General features: G+C 37.7%; 1 long non-coding RNA gene across 1 annotated transcript; it reads right to left on the bottom strand.

Moving 5' to 3' along the window:
- Positions 1-4,053: 4,053 nt before the first annotated feature.
- LOC136852745 (uncharacterized) lies at positions 4,054-5,397 on the bottom strand. Its single transcript, XR_010857239.1, has 2 exons — positions 5,161-5,397; positions 4,054-4,715 (listed from the first exon to the last, which is right to left on the bottom strand). It is a non-coding gene; the product is annotated as an uncharacterized lncRNA (long non-coding RNA).
- Positions 5,398-11,118: the final 5,721 nt, after the last annotated feature.

Here is an 11,118-nt window from a genome sequence, read left to right as displayed (position 1 = left end):
GTATGCTAATGAATGATCTCATTCTTTAATGAGTGATTGGCACTTCATTAAAACTTTTAGCGCGTCTCCGATATATCGAACTTTAGGCAGAAAATATAATGTTGCCCCACTGCAAGGGCCATCTGAGAATTATAGAGCAGGCGAAGACGACGTGAAATGTTGCATCCTCTCTTCCAGAAATATATTTTAACATTTATGTAGTATGACCATTAGCTGCATATTAGTCATCGGCATTATTCTCAATAATATTATTCAGGACATTTTTGCAGGTTGATAACTTTTCTCTCTGTCAATAAAATGTTCAGTTAGTTTGTACAACTAGATTCTACAACTAGATTAAAATTCTTTCGTCAGTCGCTGCCGGATTTCTTCACTAACTACGCCGTATCACCATCAAACCTGAAATGCTCACGACTCAGTTCTGTTATCCCACCAAGTGCCTCCTGCACCTGCCATTTGATAATTCCATAGTCATTATGAGGACAAACACAACTAACACATCGTTATCTTAGACCATCTTTGAAAGACGCCATCAACTCTCAGTTTCACATTTTAAACAAAACAGGGATTAAAAATTTAATTTTCACCATAAAATATTTTTTAATTACCCTGAAAAACCGTTATTTTACATAGTCGATATTTAACAGACAAGCTAACTAATTCAACATCCCTGAATTTCTGGAAAATTCCGTCGCCTCTCTTGTCTAACAAGGAACAAATAGTCAATCCCCTCACCCGTTCCTTGGTGCATTTTCCTCACTCAGATATATATATCTCTCTCTCCCGGTTACGCTATCACCCACCCACCTTACCCACTTGAAATCTCATTAACTCCAGGTGCCCATCCATTATTCAGCCTTTAATTGCCTGCTTTCATTCGCAGCAATCATGCTCAGAAGTATTCTCGAAATTACGTGAACTTTCACTCCCTCGTCGTTCTGAAATGCCTCTTCTGCCGCTGACATTCTAGAAACCTTCGAAATACTCAGCTGCATAAAACTCTGTTCCCTTGGGACGGCATATTTTCATTTCCGCTGTCTGAGATCCATCAGCACCTCACTCTCTTCCTTGGCACTTTTTCCTCTCACTGAAGTCCCTGAAACTTTATTCAATTTTACATCCAATTTGTGAAATCTAACAATTTTAAACTCACAGTCCCAACAAATTCTTGCACACCTCTGAACACACACATGTAAACAGGCACAGGTAGTTAGAAAGGTTAAACAGGAGCAGAACAAACAGACACAACTGCAAGCTCCCTGTCTCTGTCTCTCTCTCTCTCTCTCTCTCTCTCTCTCTCTCTCTCTCTCTCTCTCGCACACACACACACCACGAACGTTTTTTGGTGTGCTTCCATGCCTTCTTGTCTTTATGATGTGAGCAACTACCACATTCTCGTTTATATATATATATATATATATATATATATATATATATATATATATATATATATATATATATATATATATATATCTATATATATATATATATATATATATATATATATATATATATATATCCTCTTTTCAAGTCAATAACCGAGGTGTTGTGACGCCAATTTTAGTAGCTATAATCAGTCAATTATCCCCTTCCGCTGATGGGAAGAGTCCCCAGAGTTTAATGACAGACAACATCCATTGCTGCCCTCATTAAGGTGAAAACCACACCTGAGCTGGTGCAAAAGGCGTTAAAATCGACACACTATCTCCTTGTGAGGCTTAATCATTACTACAACTCCATCTGCACTCAATCAGCCTAAATAATTTAGGTCCAGAGGTGCAAAAAGTTTATATTTCAATTAGCTAACACAATTTATCTTGCCAACTTAAGATTCTTAAATTTCAAAGAATATATTTGAACGCTGTAAAGTTTCTCTGATTCCTTTACACGATGAATATTTAACTTTGGAAGTGTTTTTGTTTTTGTTTATGCACAAGTCTTACTCATTTCAAATCATCACTGAGATTTTTACTTGAAATCTTTACATTTTCTTTAAATTATGGAAAGAGATACGATGCGGTCCCAAAAATAAATTAGTTTATGAAAATAAAAAGTACAAGCGAATGGGCAAGGTGTAAATACGTCAGCATGACGTCACAAATCACCCGTGGCCACCTCGTAGTTGCCTCAAAATATCCTTTGCGCCCACGCTTTTGTTTTGTGAAAGTGGTATGGTAACACCGCATTGGGTGTTGACATTTTCTGCGAATGAAATCCTATTTGTCTTGTAACGACGAACGCGAATGGTCGAGCTATTGTTATACGAACTCTCATATTTTCTTAACACTACTGTAGACAATATGTTAATGATATACGAATAATAGTTCACATTACAAGTATAATAACAGAGTAATAAAAATAGCAATGGAAAAATCATATCAGTCCTGATTATTCATACATCGTCAACCTTCGTTACATTCAGGCGTTTGCTGAAGTCCAACTTTAGTCCACTGTACAGTAGATATTTGGGGTCAATTTCGAAACATAATTATTTGAAAGGAAATACGCTTTTGATTTACATAATCCATCAATTTATAAAGTGATGAGATTATAAGCCGTAAATTTCAACATCTACAGATATGTTAATTTCGTAAAGGCAATTATGATAGCCATTGACAGGTTATGAAAAGGCTTGTGGAAAAATTAGTAGACAACCCGATGTATAAAGGAACAAAATTATATCCAGTGCATCACGCATATTTTTTCCTATTCGAGCCACGTCTCACCAGAGCAGCCTTGATGGAAATTTCTCCGGGCGGTAATAATTGATCTCGAGTCATCCGAGTAGCAACACACCTTAACTACCCGACGGTCTTTATATCAATGGTAGAGATGGTTCCACACCGATAATAAATTCAGCACTTAGGTATGATGAGAGAGAGAGAGAGAGACTGAACTATGGTTGGATTTATTTTCTGTCAATTTCGTTAATGTAAAACAATGCTATATACAGTAGACCTTTTATAATACCTTGAGAATGACAACAAGGACTTGAGTAAAGTTGTATAACTTAGAGAGAGAGAGAGAGAGAGAGAGAGAGAGAGAGAGAGAGAGAGAGAGAGAGAGAGAGAGAACTGAATTATGGTTCGGTTTATTTTCTGTCAATTTCGTTGGTATTACAAAACAATGCTATATAGACCTTGATAATGACAACAGGGACTCGATTAGATTAATGCTGTATAACCATGTGATTATATAATGGGTCCGATATCATTGTGTCTTTGTCATTACTTATTACAATGCGGTGAGGGTGTGAAACAAGTTATTGAAGTCAAACCAACTGCTTCATAGATCTCGCTCAATATTTAAAATTTCCCTCCACATGTGACCTAACAAAACATCAAGAAGATATCATCAACGTATTTTCATTTTTATGGAAGTAAGTTCCATGATGATCATTCACAGAATAGTAAGGTATGAGTTCATGACTGTGGTAGTTCGAGAATTTGTCGGTTGTCAAAGTCCCACTTGACAACGGAATTACCATATGGAATGTAATTAAGTGCTTTGTAAGACATTTCACTTTTAATAATGAATTGAATTGAACTGAATATAGAGTTTAGCCCAAAGGCCAAGCACTGGGACCTATGAGGTCATTGAGCGCTGAAAGGAAATTGAGAGTAGGTAGGTCTGAAACGTTTAACAGGAGGAAAACCTCAAAGCAGTTGTACTATGAAATATTTGTTAAGAGGGGCTGGATAGCGAGATCGAAGAAAGATAATAAGAAAGGAGGTTGCAGCTAGGGGCCGAAGTGACGCTGTAAAGAACCTTTAGTAATGCCTACAGTACACCGCATGAGGTGCACTGACGGCATTACCCTCCTACGGGGACTTTTAATACTGAATATTTGTATAGATAAAATAATTGGCTATTTGACCTTGCAGCTAGATGCACCATAGATGGGTAGATACATATAGAAAAAGAGATGGATTGAATTGCTTTCACTAGTCGTCAGGTTTAGATTTTTTTTACATTTAACTTAAATAACTAAATTTCTCCCTCAGTTGAGCTGGTCCTTGGCCATAATCATTGGTAAAAAATAAAATACCCAAGCCTTTTATAATAATGTAATCATGAATTTATTAAAATCAGCTGGATTCATCGATGAGTTTATAGGAAATCTGAAAACCATGTATTACACATTTGTGATATTCAATGTTTATTCACAATCATAACTCCGTATTAACCTTATGTTTTAGTACTCAAGCGATACAGATTGACTGAAGCTTTGTTTTTTTTTTCCAATTTCCATTCTCATAACATTCCTTACATTTGTGGTCAAGGTTTAGTGAAATCACTATGGAAATAAAGCTTTTTATTTCTATTTATGCACTGTTGAATTGTAAAAAAAAAAGTAAGTAAAACAAGATTGTATCAAACAATTTGTACATCCACCATTATGTGCAATAACATCTTGCAGTCTGTTCTGCATTGCCGAGACGTGGTTGTACACAACTTGTGGGTTGCGGTCGAACAGCCCCCAATCGTAGCGAATGTGGGTTGTGGCCGAACAGCTCCCAATCGTAGAGAAAAGCTGGACAAAACGCTGGTGGTTACACTCCTTACCCTGCTCCCGGCTGTTGACGATGTTTCCCCAGACATTTTCGATAGGGTTCAGGTGGCATGCTTTGCTCGGCGAGGGAAGGAGAACATTGTCACGCTGTTCAGCAACCCATGCTCGGGACAATCCTCGCAGTATGGATGGAACAGTTATCCTAAATGAAATAATATAATTGGTTAACCATATTGTTAGAACAAGGTGGAAGGAGAAAAATTTATATTTTCAATATAAATGACAAAATAATGTAGTTTAGTCCAGCAAAAGGAGTCAATAATCATTAATAAAAGAGCTTGAGTAGTAAAGGAGGAGGAGACTTGTGTGTCTGTAAGAGTATTTGGTCAACTTTTCATGAAGAGGCAAGAGAGACCTTATAACAATTTCATTGGCTTTATTTGGTCGCTTTAGTTTCATCAGGGAATGTAGATCAATGATGTTGATGTAAGATCCCTTTGCAGTTATAAAACCAATAAATCCAAGACGAAAGTCGTATTAAGTAATTTGAAACTACTTTATGACCAATTCTAGCGGTGAGTTGATACCGTATCAATTGTCAAGAAAGGGCGTTCATATGTGAAACACTGAAAAAAAAATGCACATACCTACATGAAAATTATCTGCTCAGGATAGGGAAGAGCATAAGCGCGAACGGAAGGGACCATCACCTCCTCCAAAATTTCGAGATACTGCTCAGCGTTGAACCTTCCACTGATCTCGGCCAATTCACCAACCGCATGCGGGTGTATCCACCCCCCAACGTTAAGGCCCAAATACACTGTCAATCATGATTGTACACCCACCGAAGAAACCGATGTCGCCTCGCCAAACCTTGCTGGGAGAGATCAGGTCCTTCTTGCTCTGAACGGTAGCTGAAGTTTCAACTACCAATGCATAGTTACGATGGTTCGAATGAGAGGAGGAGGGAAATTACCAAATTCATACAAAAAAGTGCAATGACTGAAATATATTTCAAGAGAGAGAGAGAGAGAGAGAGAGAGAGAGAGAGAGAGAGAGAGAGAGAGAGAGAGAGATTTTATTCTATTATGAAAATATGTAATCGTATTTTATTTCGATATTAATTATCTCTTTTAAGCACCGAGCACGTGGGGGTGAGGGGTAGGAGGATATTATGATAAGGAGGTTAAAGGTGATGGGCAATGGGGTGATGTTAATGTAGGGCTTGACGAGATTCGCTTATTAACATATTTGAAGTGGCGATATTAATACCCTTATTGATAACAGTTAATATCAATTATTCCAATTCGCCATGAAGACATAGATATGTATCATTATAGCATTACTTTATCATCGTTTACGTTCTGAATAGTTTTGAGGGAAAGTGGGGGGACCTGGTTTTCCGACGAGGGAGTTTGCGACACAGCCATGGACGATGCGTATCCCAAAAGCCAGTAGCCGAGTAGTTTTGACGGGTGGGGATTTGCAGCCTCTGTGTAACTTTTTTAGCTGGTAAACACGATTATCTATATTACGGCAATCTCCACCATATTGTTGTCTTCTTTAGTCTATATAATATATACTTATATATGGCATTTTTTTGTAGAGATGGTGGCGGCAAACAAAGACAACTCTGTTGAGCATATAACTCAAAGAGGTCGGATCATTGGTGAGTGGGAGCGTGGTGTTCCAACACGAGATATTGCCGTGAGCGTTGGAGTGTTAACTCGCACAGTCCAAAGGTGGCTATCAAGATGGCGGGAAGAGGGAACATTGGCAGATAGACCTAGGAGAGGACGCCCACGCATAACAACACGACAACAAGACGAACGAATCATTGCAGCATTCATAGACGACCCCCTGAAAACCTCAGTAACTATCACGCAAGAATTGCATCTCTCGTGCACTCCACAGACAACCAGACAGCGACTGAGGGAGCATGGGATCAGGTGCCATGTTCCGGCGGTCAAAGAGGAGTTAAAGGAATGGCATCATGACACTCGTCTGGGCTTTGCTCTGCAACATGTTGTTTACGATATCGATGACTGGAAAAATGTAATCTTCAGTGATGAAACTTACATTACATCGATAGAGTCCAGAGCAATGCACGTCTGGCGACGCATCGGCACAAGATACGATGCTAGAAATATTCAGGAGAGAGGTAGGAGTGGGAGGGTCGGAGTTAGTTACTGGGGCTGGATGTCAAGTTATGGCCCAGGGGAATTGGTAAGGGTGCATGGCACTTTGAATGCCAGGGAATATATACTAATTCTAGAAAATGTTTTGCTGCCAACAGTAAGAGCAATGGTGATCCCTGACGGAGAACCCATCATATTTGTCCAAGACAAGAGCCGCATAAACACCTCCCATGTTGTGACCGAGTGGTTCAGGAGGCACCCTGAAATTCAGGTAATGGACTGGCCTGTCAAAGGCTGTGATATCAATCCCATAGAGAATCTATGGAGAATAATGAAGACAGAAATAGAGATTGGACCAGAACGGACATGCAATGCTATTGACCGAGCAGTGAGAGAGGTTTGGGAATCTGTGCAACGCAGACCAAACATTTGCGAACGGCTCGTAACCTCGATGCCAACCCGCATAAACTAGGTAATAGATGCCAGAGGTGGTTGGACCCACTATTGACAAGGCCATTCATTTCCTACGGATATCAGTACTCCAACGTGGAAAGTGCTTGAAGATGCACAATAAGTAATACCCCTACAGTAACTGTAGTCTGGAATTCATGTGTATTTTTACATGCAATATAATACATGTAATGCCTTCAATTGAATGTTCTTATGATTTTTTTCGGTTCCCATGTTATTTATTTATTTTTGCATGCAACATAATGCATGCAATGCATCCAATTGATTGTTTTATTATATTGTTGCTGTTCCCATGTTATTTATCTATTTGCTATTTTTACATGCAATATATACATATAATGCATCCAATTAGATTGCCCAAGTTATTATTTTGTTATTTTTACACGCAAAATAATGCATGTAATGCATCCAATTGAAATTACATTGTAATTTATTTATTTCTACATGCAATATAATGCATGTAATTCTTCCAATTAAATTCATATATGTGTTGTTCTCGTGTTTTGTTTTTAATGCATACAAGATGAAATGCCTCCACTTGAAATTAGGAGGCCTGCAGCTTTCCAATACCATTAAAAAACCATGTTTTTTTTTATAGTAGGACCATTCTAGATGAAACGCAACCAACATGCAAGAAAAGGACAAGATCGAAGTTAGATCCTCACTTCTTTTGGTTATCCATATGTTTCTAGTGTAGGCTTATAATATTATTGGAAAAACTAGATTTTCACCTTATTTATGTTAAGAACGTTATTACACTTCAGCAGGCAATTTTGCCTGGAATAAATGATGGAAAAATCCCTTTCCCCCCTTGAGACTCGCACCTTAACTAACAGAATGCCATCAAAACTTATTGAAGTGTTGCAATCGAATGCACTACTGTGCATTATCGGGGTTATGGAATGCTACTGCACCTATACTCATGGTTTTACGTTGGTGAACTAATTAAATAAAGTCTAGTATGGCTCTGGTGTTGTGTAAAACCCTGAGTATAAGTGCAGTAGCACTCCACGACCCCGATAATGCAACACTTTTATGAGATTTGATGGCTGAACTGATAAGATCACTAACTGGTATTCTGATGTTTAAGGGTTCGAGCCTCGAGGGGGAAGGGTATTTTTCCAAAATCGTCATTGGCAAAAGTTATGGTGATTATGGATATCAGTTTCCCTAATTTGAGAGTAAAAACCGTCGAAATATGCTGCATCAAATACAACCAAAAAGTAGCTTCGTTCTTTGCAAACTGAACGGAGAAGAGAACCATAATAGCAGATGGCCGAACCGTCCCAAATAGTCACCACTCGAGACATAGTTATCAACAATAGTATGATTAATCTCAGGTGTTCTTAATCAGGGGTGCTCGCTCCTCTATGGGATGTAAGGCCGATTCCTAGGGGACCTTTCAGACGAACAAAATAACGCCAGAAGCCAGGAAATACTCGTAAAAATTCTGGTAACACTTCAACAGAAGTTGTGTGACAGGGATATTTTTATTTCCTCGCTACTGACGTCATTTTGTTGACTATCAGATATAATAACCATGTTTTCCCCCAGACACTTGCCCGTTCGTCTAGAAGGTGCCTAACGGGTGCGAGGATGAATATGAATAATTAAGACAAATATATATTTCTTTATATGCATATTACTTTTTTTCTCAAAATGAAAATAGTAATAACGCTAGCTTTGTAAATGAAAAAAAAAATCATCAATACACATCACATCAATTTTGTTTCTTAACATTTCTTTAATATTTTTTTTTCCTATTTTCCAATTCTGAGGGTGCGATAGCGGACTTGGAAAGGGTGCACACTAAAGAGAGAGAGAGAGAGAGAGAGAGAGAGAGAGAGAGAGAGAGAGAGAGAGAGGGGAGGGCCCTTTTATTCTTTTAATAAATGTAATCGCATATTGTTTTGAAAGTAATCACCAAGAAATTTCAGGACCTTGTTTTCTTTTAATTTCGTATCATATTTATAAGAAAAATCCATAAATATTGATGAAACTGGCTATTCATATCAATATTGTCCTAAACAGCCGTTTAACTACGTCCTGGTAGTTGGAACGCAAGGCATCTTTCAGGGCAAAAAGGGCATTCTCTCTCCAGCCAGGTCTGGCGAGGCGACATCGGTTTCTTTGGTGGGTGTACAATCTAAGTGGTTGTGTAGGTATATCCTTAGTGAGTAGTGTGATTGACTGTTTGCGCAGATGACTGAGTAGTGTTTGTCCAATCATAGTAGTTACACCATTATGACTGATAGTCAGTAGGATGACTGCGCCAACAGCCCAGTCTTTTCTTTGGTACCATGGCGAGTGCACGGGACCCTCAAGATTTCTGGAGGGAGTTTATTCAACTCTATACAGATTTTCCTGATTTGTGGAAAATTAAAAGCGATTATTATAAGAATAGTTTTGAAAAGTGAATGCTATGTCAAATTGATAGAAAAATTGCGAGAAATAGACCCTACTGCCACACTATCCACGGTAACCAAGAAAATAAATCCAATTCTTTACGTTCGAACTATCGAAGGGAACTGGAGAAGGTACTAAACAGTATGAAGTCAGGTGCTGGAGTAGATGATATCTACACACCTTCACTGTGGTATTTCGACGCCCTTTCATTCCTTCGTGACCAGGAAGTCCAGCAATCTGGAGTGTCAAGTGAGGATGATGGGGAAAATGATAATGTGGAATCAATAGATAACATTGTAAGTATTCACCCTTTTATTTTCATGATCAATAACAAACAAATTATATATATATATATAATATATATATATATATATATATATATATATATATATATATATATATATATATATATATATATATATATATATATATATATCTCCTACAAACCATTAACTTATTAACAATTATCCAAAGCAGTAACAATTATCTAAAGCAGGCCATCTGATAAACATGAACCATCTAATAACTTATGTATATAATGTTATATAGTAGTTTGCATTCAAAACGTCTACTCTTGCTAGACAATGATATAGATGTTATGATCAGCTTAATGCATTATATGTTAATCCTAAAGTCTTGCCAGGGAACAGATCCTTGATCATTAAAATAATTGCAAAATGCTTCCCTTATATATTTCTCAGATGAAGTTTCACTGTGTGTGCACGTTGGTGCCTGTGGAATAATTCGGTTGGTTGTCAGACCTCATTCGCTTCATTAACCTCCCTATCGTTCTCATCTTCTACATCCAAACCATCTAGATATGCTTGTCCATTTCGTTTCCTTAAGTAATTATGGAGATAGCAACATGTGCCATAACTGTTGTTGAAGCCTTTGCTGGAAAAACATTAATCGTTGACAAAAGAGCTCTAAATCGAGCTGACATTATCCCAAAAACATTTTCAACGATCGGTCTACCTCGTGATAATCTGTAATTATAGATAGCTTGGGATTTGGTCAAATTAGTGTGTGCAAAAGGCTTCATTAAGTTATCCAGTAAAGGAAATGCATCATCTGCCACAAAAACAAAAGGCAGAGCGTCAGGGCAGCCGGGCAAAGTGGTTGGCTAAGGGATATTTAATTTTTTTTCTTTCAGTTTCTTACCAAATTTCGTTTTGCCAAACACCCCACGATCTGACACACTGCCATTGGCACCTACATCAACCATCAAAAATTCATAATGAGCATTAACAACAGCCGTAAGCACAATACTGAATGTATGTTTGTAGTTAAAATATGAACCAGATCCAATGGGTTTCTTGATTTGCATGTGTTTTCCATCGATTGCCCCAATGCAATGGGCAAACTGCCATGACCTTTCAAATGCTATAGCTACTTCTAGCCATTCATTTGTTGTTTTGGGGATCTGAAAGAATAAGATTGCTATACTCGTAAGTATCCATACATCATTATTATCCTATTAATCATCACTATTATCGTGATCAATATTTCTATTAATAACTTTTAGGAAAATGTATTATCGTGATCAATATTTTTGTTAACTTTTAGGAAAATGTAAAGGCTAGATTTTAT

This window comes from Macrobrachium rosenbergii, chromosome 26 (assembly GCF_040412425.1).
Source record: "Macrobrachium rosenbergii isolate ZJJX-2024 chromosome 26, ASM4041242v1, whole genome shotgun sequence".
NCBI lineage: Eukaryota > Metazoa > Arthropoda > Malacostraca > Decapoda > Palaemonidae > Macrobrachium > Macrobrachium rosenbergii.
Note: the sequence above shows the minus strand (reverse complement) of the source record. Positions and strands in the feature narration are given on the sequence as shown.